A 15,740-nucleotide genomic window follows, 5' to 3' on the forward strand; every position below is an offset into this window, starting at 1 on the left:
GCATGGAGAAGGGGCAAGGGAGAGACGGCGAGGAGGCGGTGTCCGTGAAGGACATGGCGGCGGCGGCGGTGTGCTGATGCTGGAGTCGGGGACGAAGGCGGTGGCGCGCTGAGTTGGGCCTGGCTGAGGAGCTGGGCCTGACAGTCGGCTGGGATTCTATTTTTTTTTAAATAAAGATTTTCCACACAACAAACATAAATAGAACAAAATAAATAATAATTTTATATAAGCATATAATATATCAAAATTTGCAGAAAAGCATTTTCTACAAGTTGAACATTTTTGCAAGATCAACTAAAATACTCACAAATTCAAATAAATCAAAGAGTGCTACTGCCCTACTAAAATCCAATAAAAATCATTTTGAAAATACCAAAATGATTTCAAAATTATTTATCTCCAATTTTGTAATGTAGGGAATCATGTTACCCTATTTTCCATATATTTTATTTTTGGAGAAAAATAATTTGAATAAAATCCAAATAACTCCAAATTGAAAAATAATTCCAAAAGGACTTTGAATTTAATCCTTTGAAACTCCCAACTCATATTTCATATGTTTTGAAGAAGTCATTTTATCTTCTCTCATGAAAATCATTGAGTTGCTTAAAGTTTCAGAACTGGAAATATTCTCAAATGAAATTCAAATATTTTCAACCCCTTGTCATTTAAATAAATGGAAGAAGTCATGTCATCTTCTCTCCAGGGTTTTGTGATGAAAAGTATTTGAATTCACGGAGAGCATAAATGCAAAATTGAAAGTTTGGGAAAGTCCTTTTATTCCCTCTCATTTAACTTTCAAAAAGTTTCGAATTCACTCACTTTCAGTCAATCAATCACACAACAAACAAGCAAACAATCAAATCTATCTATTTATTATAACATTCCAAAATTAGAATTTTGGGATGTTACAAACCTACCACCCTTAAAATGAATCTCGTCCTCGAGATTCGGAGAGGCTAGTAAGAAAAAGGTTAGGGTTTGGGGGTCTTCTCAAAATCCATCAATCATCACACGGGGGGTCTGGGGTGCTACCACCCTTAGAAGCATGGTGACAGTTTCATCAAAACTCATATACTCCATCCATATTGTTAACAGTGTGGATCTTCTCAGATCCTCGAGAAAATTCTTTCTCTGAGCACTTCCGGTAGTGGCATAACCTTTAGTATTGGCGCCAATACTAAACAACTATCGATGTCTCATGGTGGTCAACAATTTATGGTTTCTCCTGCAGGAAATGGGTCTGGGTTGATCCTCACGGTATGACCTACGATTTGGCATCAACTGCCTTGTACAAGGGAAAAATACTTATACCATTCTATGGTTCAACCAAGGCTTAATATCGTCGTCTCTCTACTATAGGTAAGTCACTCAGATTTACCATCCCATATAGCAAGGCGAATAATAAGAGTAAGTCGGTATGGTGATCAATCCATCCCGCACCCAAATCATTACCTTTGTACATGGTTTAGCGAATCTCGCATTCTAACACTCGGTCATCCTCACAAGCATTGCAGAATTCCTCTTGTCGACGAACCAAGTTCGGATAAATCCATTGATTCTGCAAGCCAAACAAACATCTATCGTTCCTTCACAACTCTCAGGTTTTGCGTAATCTCCTATAAGATCGTCTGTCGACAAAGGTATATCTTCTTCCAGGGTTTTTCCTTCGGCAAGAATGTGCTTGCTTCTTGGTAGGTCCTGGGGCCTGTGGGTTATGGCCCACCTCATCACTTGTAAACCTTGAACTCATCCTCGGGGTAGCTGATCGTTATTCCAACATCCAACTTCCAGCTTCGAAGCATACTTAAAATCCATCCAATTGTACTGTCTTCCTTCCTTCTATTGGCACCAAACTAGGACATGATTACTCAGACTCATCATGGAGTTTCCATTGATCCATATTTCCGACATCATACCTCCTTTATATCCAATAGTAATTTGTCTCTTCATCCTCGTGGGATATCCCTCATACCGAGATAAAAACTTATACTTATGAAGTCCATATTCCACTTAGTGGAACATCATTATCCTTTCCAGGGTCAAGCATCCTTACAGGGGAATATTGGCCATCTCTGCATGGCACTTCTTCAACTGGGAAACGTGAAACACATCATGAGCTCCTGCCAGTCCTTCGGGTGACTCCAACTTGTTGGCCTCTCTTCTTCCATAAGCTCCAAAACTCGGTATGGTCCTACAAATCTCGGGGCTAACTTTACTTTAACTCCAAATCGTTTAACTCCTCGCAGAGGGGACTCACGAAGACATGCTCTGTCTCCAATTTCATAGACTACCTCCTTGCGTTTTTTGAGTCTGCATAACTCTTTTGCCTGGACTGAGCTACCTTCAGTCTATCTCAAATCAACTTAACATTCTCTTCTGACTCCTTGATCACATTTGGTCCAAACAAATGACGGTCTCCAACTTCATCCCACCTACTCTTGGGGCATCACACATATCGAGACAAAACTCATATTCATTTTGTCTGAAATCCACTCAGTGGAGTATCCTTATCTTTTCCAGGGTCAAGGGTTCTTACAGGGTAATACCACCCTTGAAATGCACAAATTCATCCATAGACCATATTTATCATGTCCTTGAAAATGGTCAAAAATCTTCTTCATAGAGTAACAACTCATATAATCCATATTAGTACCAACGATGCTAACTTTATTCATTCTCAAATGATTACAATGTCTCGCTTTTCCATTACATGTCTCAACTCAACACCTCAATATAAAAGAAAATGTTCTCACTTCTACTACTCCATTTCTTTTGTTGCAAACTCAACTATCTAGCACAAGTTTCCTTCTCCTTGGGGCATTCTCTGGCAAAGTGCCTTGCTCCATTACAACTAAAACATATTACTTCTGACAAGTATCGAGGTTTCCTTTTTGGGCAACTATTGAGGTAGTGCCCTGACTCCTTGCACCTATAACAGGTGATATGACTCAGGTCCTTCCTGGAATCCACTCTGCTTCTCTTTCTGTACTTTTCCATTCTAATTAGGGCTTCTATTTCCTGTGGGTCATACTCTACTTCCTCTATCGGGAATACTACTAGATCCCCATTCAGACAATTTTGGGTGATGTGTCCTTCTTCTCCACATGAATAGCAAGACTTAGTGCAGTGTTTACTCGGGTCTTCTTTAGATGTGTCCTCCATCTCTTCCTTCATCACAACTTCTTCTAAAATTTGCATGAGGGCTCCTTTCATTACTTCTTTCTTCTTCTGGATGGTTCGTTGTACCATGGGGTAAATGTGACACTGAGCAGGATAGTAGGTAGTCCCTACACACAAGAAACAAGTAATCTGCCTAGTTGGGCATTCTTCAACTGGGTGACTTCCTTCACAATTAGGGCATTCATCCTTGTGTTCTTTATGGGTGTGTCCTATTTCTCCACAAATCTTGCATGCACAAGGTTTCTTCATATCCTTTCCATAAGGCTTCAATTTCTGGGACACAAGCCGAGACTTTGGCAGAGTCAACTTAAATTCTTTCCAAGTGGTTACTCCTTGCCATCCATTGATGGTTTGGTACATCCTCCACCAAGTAGCAGCACCTCTTTCAAAGCACTGAAGAGCATGCTGGGTCATATCCTTCCCGACTATAGGGTTATTCTTCATATGGTCCTCCATGTTCTGAATCCATTGGTCCGTCTCCAATTGACTCATCGGTCCAGGAAATATAAGCTCATCTTCATTCATCCTCTATGGGGTCCATGGGTTTGGGGTGAGATAAGAGAGATAGAGAGGGATACACACAATACAAACAAAAGTTTTTGAAAAGACAGATTTTATTTGTGGCTGTCGGGAAAAAGATCAAACAAATGACAGCTCACAAACGTCGCATCTAACATAGGTATATAGCAGGGGTTTGGTCTTCTAAAGGTCAATAAATCTTCAACGTCTCCAAACTCTTCAAGCCTTGTTCATGCCTCTAATGGCTTCTTCCGATCATGCTTGTCTTTCTCAAGTTCTTTTGCCAGATCAACTCTGTTGATGCAAGGTCTCTTGAGACGTCCTTTAGTATTCTGGAGCTGCATTCCTAACTTCTAGGTTTCAACATCCTTGGCATGAATCATGGTCCTACTGTCCTTCAGTTCCTAACGAATCTCCTGTATCTCAAGGTTTTACTCCGCTAGCTTGGCTACTTCAGCTTCTTGCTCCTAAGTTCTTCACGAAATGCTTCCTTTCAAATACGGCTTCTTGTAGCTCCATCTTAACTTCTTGATGTAATACTCCAGATCCTGGTGATACACCAGTTAAGGTTAAAACTTTGTCTTGCTGATAGGTGCACCATCAGCCTTCTACCATCCAATCCTTCCATGCATATGCATGCTTAACTTAGCATGGTGAAAATATCATAAGCGGGCGATAACCTCATGGATAGCCATGTTTTCTGCTCTTGTCATTTCCATGAGCTATCTCTCCATAGTTGATATCTCCTGCCTTAGGGTTTTCCTTGACAGAACTTTGAGTTTTTAACTCTCCATGCTCCGGTCTTTCTCCATTACACCTTGATCTCGGGCATTGACAACTTCCATAGTCTGCCAAGTTCCATAAGGGTAGCCTTCCTAGGTCATAAAAATTTGGGAATTCTTCAGAGCCTTCAAATTCTCCTAGTTTACGGAGTCTTCAACTGTTGTAGTTTCCATTATTCAGATGCACGGTAAAATCGTCTTCATTCCGAAGTGGTCTTAGTTGTCCGATATCTTGTACTTCTTGAAGTGGTCTCATCAGCCGAATCTTCGTGTGGTCAAAAAGGGGAAAAGGGTATTTGGTCTCACTAAAAGGGAATATTTGAATAAGCTCAGAAGAGAAGAGAGGTAAAAGATCTTTTGAAAATGAAGTTGTAGAGAAAATCTTTCCTACGGGCTTGCCAATTTCTAGGGTCACGTCCTACAGTCAACATGTGCTCTGATACCATCTTATAGCGACCCGACCCAAATGGATCAAGTCTTTGTGCTTAATTGTCATCCCTGGATCGGTATGCTGACACACAAAGTACTAGAGGATTTATAACAGAGGTAAATCACATGTATAAAATAACGTAAATACTATTACCTCAATCCATATAGCGGAAGTAACAAAGGTTGTGGATTCCCATGAACACCAACGGCAAAGTTGAGTGTAGAAATCGTAACCCTAACGTAGCACTTACTCGTTGCAAGATAATCCTGCAACATGAGATGTTGCAGCCACAAAGGGTCAGTACATTGAATGTATTGGCAAATTCACACCATAGAGAAATGATGTATAATGGCTATCACTACATGCATATATGGCTGGTGGAAAAGCTCTATGGTTATAAGGTTTTTTTGCGGAAAGCGAATTTTTCCCTACTGCAAGGAATATAATCTATTTAACTACAAAGTTGGTTCAAAAATATTGAGAGCGTAGACACCCTCTCAATCCCATTAAAAGTAATCATTAACAACCCAACAAATTATTTAAGTAATGTGATGAGATCAATATGATAATCCAACAACCAGATATTCAAGATGTCCATAACCGGGGACATGGCTAACCATGATTAGTTTATACACTCTGTAGAGGTTTGCGCACTTTTCCCCACAAGACTCGATCTCCTCCATTGGGATTCTCGCACTACATGGTGTTTGAGAAGTGGATGACCGAGACATAGTCGTTTCAGAACCGCTAGCACCTTACGATCGGGTAGACAGTACCAACCTACATCCCCTACATCTGCTAGTCTACCTCTGTAAGAGTTCGCACGACTTAGTCAATTATGCTAGAGCCCATAGTAGCTTGTGGCTGCACACGGAAGTTTCTAGTATGAATAATCTCATGATCCCTTTGAGCCTGGGTGGCGGTCCACAAAAAAACAAGCAATCACTAGAATACCCAGGTGCCTAGACAGGCAATCGCTAGAGTACCCAGGTGCCTCAATCCACCCAGATGTGTGTTAAAGTTGCCACCTTAAGTAAACCATTAATTAACAATCTCACATCTGTCATGAATACTCTCAAAACCCAATCCATGTCTACGAGCATAGCATGGCAATATAAGCATAACGTAATAGTAACTCCCAAGGTTTGAATGCAGGGCAATAGGTTCCTACCTCATCAACTACTTCCCAAAACCCACATGTTATCAATCCTACTCATGCAATGTTTGAGGGTGAAACTAATGCATAAAACTTGGTATGAAAGGGATATGATCAAAGTGTGAACTTTCCTGCAATGTTGGTGAAGATGATTCGCACTCAAAACCCTTGATAGTTCTACTCGTCACACTTCGGTCAATCTATCGCAAGCAAACAATAGTAACCACACATAAGCACTCACTCAAAAGATCAGAAAGATCAAAGAAAACAATTCGGAAAGCTTCAAAACCAAGAAAATACCTCTTGCAACATAAAACTATTTCTAACAGTACCCAAATTATGTGAATTTGGCCTTATCAGAAAGTTTAGGTCAAGAGCTTTAATTTGCAAAAAGAATCAACTCAAACGGAGCTACGAAACTCAAGTTATGATCAAACAAAGTTTGAATACAAATCTGTTTGGATTCAAATTTTAATCTTTCAAAAACATGTTTAAGTTGTTCTACTGGATAGAGGAGATCATAACGAAGACGTGAGCGTTGGTTTCGTTGGTTTTGGACAAACGAGTGGAAAATTACGAAGGTTTGAAGATCAGGGGCTAAACGGTAAAGAAACTAATTACGGATAGGTCCCTGATTAAAACTAACAGAAAAAGAAAAGACTAAATAATGAACGTTCGCTAACTAGTTCTAAACAGAGAAGATTCTTTGAATAGATCTAACTAACTAAAAAAACTAAATTGGGTTTTTGAAACAAAACCGAGAAAAAAACCAGGAAACCGATCGGGGTTATACCGGTTCGGCCGGTTCAGTGGTTCGGCGAGAAAAACCAACGACCGGCGACGACGGTTGGCGGTGGCAGCGGGGCTCTGACGAGATCTGGCGGGGCAAGCGGCAGTTGCGGTGAGGCGAGGAAACAACGGCGGTGTGCAGCGCGAGGTGCGCGGCAGCAGGCGACGACGAGCGGCGGCTTGCGGCGGCGGCGGCGAGGTGATGCGCGGACGGTGATGCAGCGGCGAGGCGGCGGCGCAGATCCGGTGGGATGCGGCGGCGAGATTCGCGAGGCGGCGGCGGGCGTGATGCAAGGAGCGGCGCGGGGCGGGGCGGCGGCTTTATAGGGCGGGTCGGCCTCGGTGCGTGGAGAAGGGGCAAGGGAGAGGCAGCAAGGAGGCGGTGTCCGTGAAGGACACGGCGGTGGCGCGCTGGGCTGGGCCTGGCTGAGGAGCTGGACCGGCCCAGTCGGCGGGGATTCTATTTTTTTAAATAAAGATTTTCCAGACAACAAACATAAATAAAACAAAATAAATAATAATTTTATATAAGCATATAATATATCAAAATTTTCAGAAAAACACTTTCTACAAGTTGAACATTTTTGCAAGATCAACTAAAATACTCACAAATTCAAATAAATCAAAGAGTGCTACTGCCCTACTAAAATCCAATAAAAATCATTTTAAAAATACCAAAATGATTTCAAAATTATTTATCTCCAATTTTCTAATGTAGGGAATCATGTTACCCTATTTTCCATATATTTTATTTTTGGAGAAAAATAATTTGAATAAAATCCAAATAACTCCAAATTGAAAAATAATTCCAAAAGGACTTTGAATTAAATCCTTTGAAACTCCCAACTCATATTTCATATGTTTTGAAGAAGTCATTTTATCTTCTCTCATGAAAATCATCGAGTTGCTTAAAGTTTTAGAACTGGAAATATTCTCAAATGAAATTCAAATATTTTCAACACCCCTTGTCATTTAAATAAATGGAAGAAGTCATGTCATCTTCTCTCCAGGGTTTTGTGATGAAAAGTATTTGAATTCACGTAGAGCATAAATGCAAAATTGAAAGTTTGGGAAAGTCCTTTTATTCCCTCTCATTTTACTTACAAAAAGTTTCGAATTCACTCACTTTCAGTCAATCAATCACACAACAAACAAGCAAACAATCAAATCTATCTATTTATTATAACATTCCAAAATTAGAATTTTGGGATGTTACACATGCGTGCTTATGGAAAAGAACTTGCATAACATCTTTTGTCCTACCCTCCCGTGGCAGCGGGGTCCTAGCGGAAACTAAGGGATATTAAGGCCTTCTTTTAATAGAGTACCGGACCAAAGCATTAACACATAGTGAATACATGATCTCCTCAAACTACAGTCATCACCGGTAAGTATCCCGATTATTGTCACTTCGGGGTTAACGGATCATAACACATAATAGGTGACTATTGACTTGCAAGATAGGATTAAGAACTCTCATATATTGATGAAAACATAATAGGTTCAGATCTAAAATCATGGCACTCGGGCCCTAGTGACAAGCATTAAGCATAGCAAAGTCATAGCAACATCAATCTCAGAACATAGTGGATACTAGGGATCAAACCCTAACAAAACTAACTCAATTACATGATAAATCTCATCCAACCCATCACCGTCCAGCAAGCCTACGATGGAATTACTCATGCACGGCGGTGAACATCATGAAATTGGTGATGGAGGAAGGTTGATGATCACGATGGCGACGGATTCCCCTCTCCAGATCCCCGAACAGACTCCAGATCCGCCCTCCCGAGAGGTTTTAGGGCTTGGCGGTGGCTCCGTATCGTAAAACGCGATGAATCCTTCTCTTTGACTTTTTTCTCCCCGAAAGCAAATATATAGAGTTGGAGTTGAGGTCGGAGGAGCTCCAGGGGGCCCACGAGGTAGGGGGGCGCGCCCCCACCCTCATGGCTAGGGTGTGGCCCCCTGGTCTTCATCTTTTGCAAGGATTTTTTATTATTTCCAAATAGACGTTCTGTGAAGTTCCAGGTCATTCCGAGAACTTTTGTTTCTGCACATAAATAACACCATGGCAATTCTGCTGAAAACAACGTCAGTCCGGGTTAGTTCCATTCAAATCATGCAAGTTAGAGTCCAAAACAAGGGCAAAAGTGTTTGGAAAAGTAGATACGACGGAGACGTATCATGCACCATGAACATAAATATCGTAGAGGCTATGTTGATTTTTTTCAACTACATGCGTGAACATGTGCCAAGTCAAGCCACTCGAATCATTCAAAAGAGGATACCACCCTATCGTACGACATCACAACCATTTTAATAGTATGTTGGCACGCAAGGTAAACCATTATAAGCTCCTAGCTAATTAAGCATGGAATAAGCAACTACAATCTCTAATTGTCATTGCAAACATGTTTATTCATAATAGGCTGTATCAGGAACGATGAACGAATCATATTTACAAAAACAAGAGAGGTCGAGTTCATATCAGCTTTTCTCATCTCAATAAGTTCATCATATAATCATCATTATTGCCTTTCACTTGCATGACCAAATAGTGTGGAAAATAATAATAGTGCACGTGCATTGGACTAAGCTGGAATCTGCAAGCATTCAATTCAAGAGAGAAGATAAGGTAATATGGGCTCTTTGTTAGATCAACAATAATGCATATGAGAGCCACTCAACATTTTCATTAAGGTCTTCTCCTCTCGGCCCCTAAAGAACAAGAAAAGAAATAAAACTATTTACACGGGAAAGCTCCCAACAAGCAAAAAGAAGAACAAGAAATCTTTTTGAGTTTTCTAAGGTTTATCAAACACACAAGAAGAAAGCATAAAAGGGAAGTAAACTAGCATGGATATTACAATGAAAAAGTATGAGCACTGACAACTAGCATGAGTGTGTGAACAGGAATGCAATGTCGGTGAGAAATACGTACTCCCCCAAGCTTAGGCTTTTGGCCTAAGTTGGTCCATGGCCACGGCTGGCCTGGCGGATATCCAAAGTAATAGTTGGGGTCGTACTGAGAAGAATCCCCCTGGTGTCATTGGTTGGCGATCTCTTCTGGATTCCACTAATAAACAGACTGCCGGTGAGGATCAAATTGTGGTTCCGGCTCTGGCTCTGTAGCTGGTGTGGGGTTTCGGTAGGCGTGAATGGCCTCCGACGGAATAAGGTACTTGCCTGCAGATAATTCAAATAAGGAAGGAGCAGGCAAAGTAATAGTCTCAGGGTGATTTTTATCAAATATCAGCTTGTACTTAAGCATCTTTTCCTTATTCTTAACGATAAAACCATGTGCTACCATACTCTTATAGTCTATAAAAACAGGAGGCAGCAACTTCTCTTCCTTCTCATAATGGCTAATAGGTATGTTAAAGTGTGAACCAAGGCGCGAGGCGAAGATGCCTCCAAGGACGGGGCCCTTAGTATGGTTAAGATTTAACCGCTTTGCAACAATAGCACCCATAATAAATGTGTCATCACGGAACAAGGCATGGCAAAAAATAACAATATCAGGGGCACTAAGGTTGCCACAGTTTCCGCGACCAATTAAGCATCTACTAGCAAATATTGCGAAGTAACGTATAGCAGGAAAAATGTATGCTAGTAATTCTTGCATCGGAAACTTTCCTCATTTCCCCTACAACAATTGTATCAATAAACCCTTCCACATCGTCATGATGTGGTTCCTCTACGCTGCCCTCAAAAGGTATCAAACAAACCCGACAAAAATCACGAAGTGACATCTCCTTATGCTCATCATATAAATAAAATTCCACCATAGGTGGTGAGCTCCTAGCATGGAAATGAAAGTTTTGCACAAAGATATTGGTGAGTAAGAGATACTGTTCGCGTTGGTCATGGAGGAAGCGGTGCGGCCTGCATTCTCAGCCAATTCATAGAGATCATCATAAATCCCGGCTGCTCTCAAGAAATCATCACAAGGCCATTCACACGGCCGAACCTCCGCGGTGCGAGGGAGATTATACTTGGGCTTCTTGTTCTCTTCACTTTGTTTATCCTTTGAGCTTCGGCTCGATGAGCCCCTCAAAAATCTCTTCATCTTTTTCTGAAAATTTCTGAAATGTTTAGTAACTTCAAAATAAAAGTGAACCAAACTCAACAAAATTGATAGCAACTACTCCTACAAGTGCCTAGAGGGTATATCATGCATTAAAACTACTTTTGACCATATAAATTTGACATGCAAGCTCAAGAATAGGGTCACCTAAGCAGCAAAAATGCAATTAAGAAAGCATTAGAACAAAAACTAATTGGACCATTGGAGGAGTCACATACCAAAGAACAATCCCCAAAGCAGTTTTGTGAATGGAGCTTTGAGCAAGGAGATCGAAAATGGCAGCAAGATGAGCTTGGACTTGGGTTTGAGCTGGCTAGTGATTTTTTTGGGAGGAAGAAGGAGTGTGTGGTAGCTGGAATAAGTGGAGGGGAGCCACCATGGGACCACGAGGCAGGGGGGCGTGCCCAGGGGGGTAGGGCGCGCCCTCCACCCTCGTGGCCAGGTGCTTGCTCCCCTTGCTGTGTTCTTAGTGCCAGATATTCTCAAGTATTCTAGAAAAAATCATATTTAATTTTCAGGGCATTTGGAGAACTTTTATTTTCGAGGTATTTTTTATTGCATAATTTAGAAAACAGACAGAAAATACTATTTTTGCTTTAATTCATGTAAATAACAGAGAGTAAAAAGAGAGTACAGAGAGTTGTGTTTTCTAAATTCATCCATCCCGTGCTCATCAAAAGGAATCCACTAACAAGGTTGATCAGGTCTTGTTAACAAAATCATTTCGAATAACATGAAACCGGAGAATTTTCGAATAACACTAGGTTACCTCAACGGGGATATGCATATCCCCAACAATAAGAATATCATATTTCTTTTTGACAGTAGAAAGAGGAAATACAAAACCTCCAATAGTAATTGTTGAAAATTTTCCAATAGAATTGATATTGTGGAGTTGAGGTTGTTTCCTCGGAAATTGTACTGTATGCTCATTACCATTAACATGAAAAGTGACATTGCCCTTGGTGCAATAAATAATAGCCCTTGCAGTATTCAAAAAGGGTCTTCCAAGAATAGTAGACATACTATCGTCCTCGGGAATATCAAGAATAACAAAGTCCATTAAAATAGTAACGTTTGCAACCACAACAGGCACATCCTCACAAATATCGACATGTATAGCAGTTGATTTATCAGCCATTTGCAAAGATATTTCAGCAGGTGTCAACTTATTCAAATCAAGTCTACTATATAAAGAGAGAGGCATAACACTAACACCGGCTCTAAGATCACATAAAGCAGTTTTAACATAGTTTCTTTTAATGGAGCATGGTATAGCTGGTACTCCTGGATCTCCAATTTTCTTTGGTATTCCACCCTTAAAAGTATAATTAGCAAGCATGGTGGAAATTTCAGCTTCCGGTATCTTTCTTTTATTAGTAACAATTTCCTTCATATATTTAGCATAAGGATTCATTTTAAGCATGTCAGTGAAACGCATACGCAAAAAGATAGGTCTAATCATTTCAGCAATGCGCTCAAAATCCTCCTCATCATTTTTCTTGGATGGTTTAGGAGGAAAAGGCATGGGTTTCTGAACCCATGGTTCTCTTTCTTTACCGTGCTTCCTAGCAACAAAGTCTCTCTTATCATAACGTTGATTCTTTGATTGTGGGTTATCAAGATCAACAGCAGGTTCAATCTCTACATCATTGTCATTACTAGGTTGAGCATCAATATGAACATCATCATTAACATTATCACTAGGTTCATGTTCATTACCAGCTTGTGTTTCAGCATCAGAAATAGAAATATCGTTGGGATTCTTAGGTGTGTCAACAACAGGTTCACTAGAAGCATGCAAAGTCCTATCATTTTTCTTTTTCTTCTTCTTAGAAGAACTAGGTGCATCAACATTAGTTCTCTGAGAATCTTGCTCAGTTCTCTTAGGATGGCCCTCAGGATACAAAGGTTCCTGAGTCATTTTACCACCTCTAGTCATAACTCTAACAACATTATCATTCTTATTGTTTAATTCATTGAGGAAATCATTCTGAGCTTTAAGTACTTGTTCTACTTGAGTGGTTACCATAGAAGCATGTTTACTAATAAGTTTAAGTTCACCTTTAACACTAGCCATATAATCACTCAAGTGTTCAATCATATAAACATTATGTTTCAATTGTCTACCAACATAAGCATTAAAATCTTCTTGCTTAACCATAAAGTTATCAAATTCATCCAAGCATTGGCTAGCAAACTTAGTAGGAGGGGTTTCAGCTTTATCATGTCTATAGAGAGAATTTAGCTTTACTACCTGTGTCGGGTTATCAAGACCATGTGTTTCTTCAATAGGTGATGAACTAAGACCATGTATTTATTCAACAGGAGGTAAATTCTTAACATCTTCAGCTTTTATACCTTTTTCAGATTTCTTTGCCTCTTGCATATCTTCAGGACTGAGAAATAGAATACCCCTTTTCTTCGGAGTTGGCTTAGGAGTTGGTTCAGAAAGTGTCCAATTATTTTCATTAGTCAACATATTATTCAATAGAATTTCAGCTTCATCAACAGTTCTTTCCCTGAAAACACAACCAGCACAACTATCCAGGTAATCTCTAGAAGCATGAGTTAGTCCATTATAAAAGATATCAAGTATTTCATTTTTCTTGAGAGGATGATCAGGCAAAGCATTAAGTAATTGGAGAAGCCTCCCCAAGCTTGTGGGAGACTCTCTTCTTCAATTTGCACAAAATTATGTATTTCCCTTATAGCAGCTTGTTTCTTATGAGCGGGGAAATATTTAGCAGAGAAGTAGTAAATCATATCCCGGGGACTACGCACACAACCAGGATCAAGAGAATTAAACCATATCTTAGCATCACCCTTTAATGGGAACAGAGATAATTTAAGGATATAATAATAGTGAGTTTTCTCATCATTAGTAAACAGGGTAGCTATATCATTTAATTTAGTAAGATGTGCCACAACAGTTTCAGATTCATAGCGATAAAAAGGATGAGATTCAACCAAACAATTTACTCAGGATCAACAGCGAAATCATAATCCTTATCAGTAATAAAGATAGGTGAAGTAGCATAAGTAGGATCATATTTCATTCTAGCATTCAGAGATTTTTCTTTCTTCTTAGCTAATAATTTCTTAAGATCACTTCAATCATTGCAAGCAAGAAAGTCTCTAGCAGTTTCCTCATCCATAACATAACCTTCAGGAACAACAGGTAATTCATATCTAGGGGGAGAATCTTCATCAACACTTTCATCAATATTATCAGTTTCAATAATTTCATTCTCACTAGCTCTAGAAAGTTGTTCATCAAGAAATTCACCAAGTGGCACAGTAGTATCAAGCATAGAAGTAGTTTCATCATAAGTATCATGCATAGAAGAAGTGGCATCATCAATAACATGCGACATATCAGAATTAATAGCAGACGCGGGTTTAGGTGTCGCAAGCTTACTCAAAACAGAAGGTGAATCAAGTGCAGAGCTAGATGGCAGTTCCTTACCTCCCCTCGTAGTTGAGGGAAAAATCTTGGTTCTTTGATCTTTCAAGTTATTCATAATGATAAGCAAATATAAATCCCAAGTGACTCAAAGAATAGAGCTATGCTCCCCGGCAACGGCGCCAGAAAATAGTCTTGATAACCCACAAGTGTAGGGGATCGCAACAGTTTTTGAGGGTAGAGTATTCAACCCAAATTTATTGATTCGACACAATGGGAGCCAAAGAATATTCTCAATTATTAGCAACTGAGTTGTCAATTCAACCACACCTGGAAACTTAATATTTGCAGCAAGGTATTTAATAGCAAAGTAATATGATAGTAGTGGTGACGGTGGCAAAAGGTAATGGTAGAAAAATTAATATTTTTGGTTTTTGTAGTGATTGTAACAGTAGCAGCGGAAAAGTAAATAAGCGAACAACAATATATGAAAAGCTCGTAGGCAATGGATCGGTGATAGAGAATTATGCCAGATGTGATCGATCATGTAACAGTCATAACATAGGGTGACACAGAACTAGCTCCAGTTCATCAATGTAATGTAGGCATGTATTCCGAATATATTCGTACGTGCTTATGGAAAAGAACTTGCATGACATCTTTTGTCCTACCCTCCCGTGGCAGCGGGGTCCTATTGGAAACTAAGGGTTATTAAGGCCTCCTTTTAATAGAGTACCGGACCAAAGCATTAACACATAGTGAATACATGAACTCCTCAAACTACGGTCATCACCGGGAGTGGTCCCAATTACTGTTACTTCGGGGTTGCCGGATCATAACACATAGTAGGTGATTATAGCACTACAAAAAAGACACATCCGTGACATTTTGGGCTGAATGAAATTTTTTTCTGTCATACATATGACACTTCTATGACGATAATTGTGACAAAACCCGGTATCATCATAGACGTGGTGGGCTCCTACTTCTATGACAAAAAATCATGACAGAAAATGGGCTTTTCGTCCTGGGCAGGACGGAGACGCAGCTGCATGACATTCTTTGGGCTGTCCATGACGGAAAAAACCATGGTAGAAGCGAGGGGGAGGAAAATTTCGGGGAGTTCTCGGTTACGGTGAGAGGTCAGGGGCCGAGCGATGTGTGTTTCTCTCGTACACGTACGCGCATGTGTGCGAGGCGTTGGCTCTAACTGAACCCGAGCGAGGCGTTGGGCTCTAACTGAACCCGAGCGATTACACTGCAGGCTACGCGTTACTGAACCCGAGCGATCGATCGATGGCTATTAACTGAACCCGATCGAGCGATTCCTTCGCTACTGCTGCTAACTGAAGCCGATCGATGCTGCCTCTGGGATGAACAGTGAG

This window comes from Triticum dicoccoides, chromosome 3A (genome assembly GCF_002162155.2).
Source record: "Triticum dicoccoides isolate Atlit2015 ecotype Zavitan chromosome 3A, WEW_v2.0, whole genome shotgun sequence".
NCBI classification, from domain to species: Eukaryota; Viridiplantae; Streptophyta; class Magnoliopsida; order Poales; family Poaceae; genus Triticum; species Triticum dicoccoides.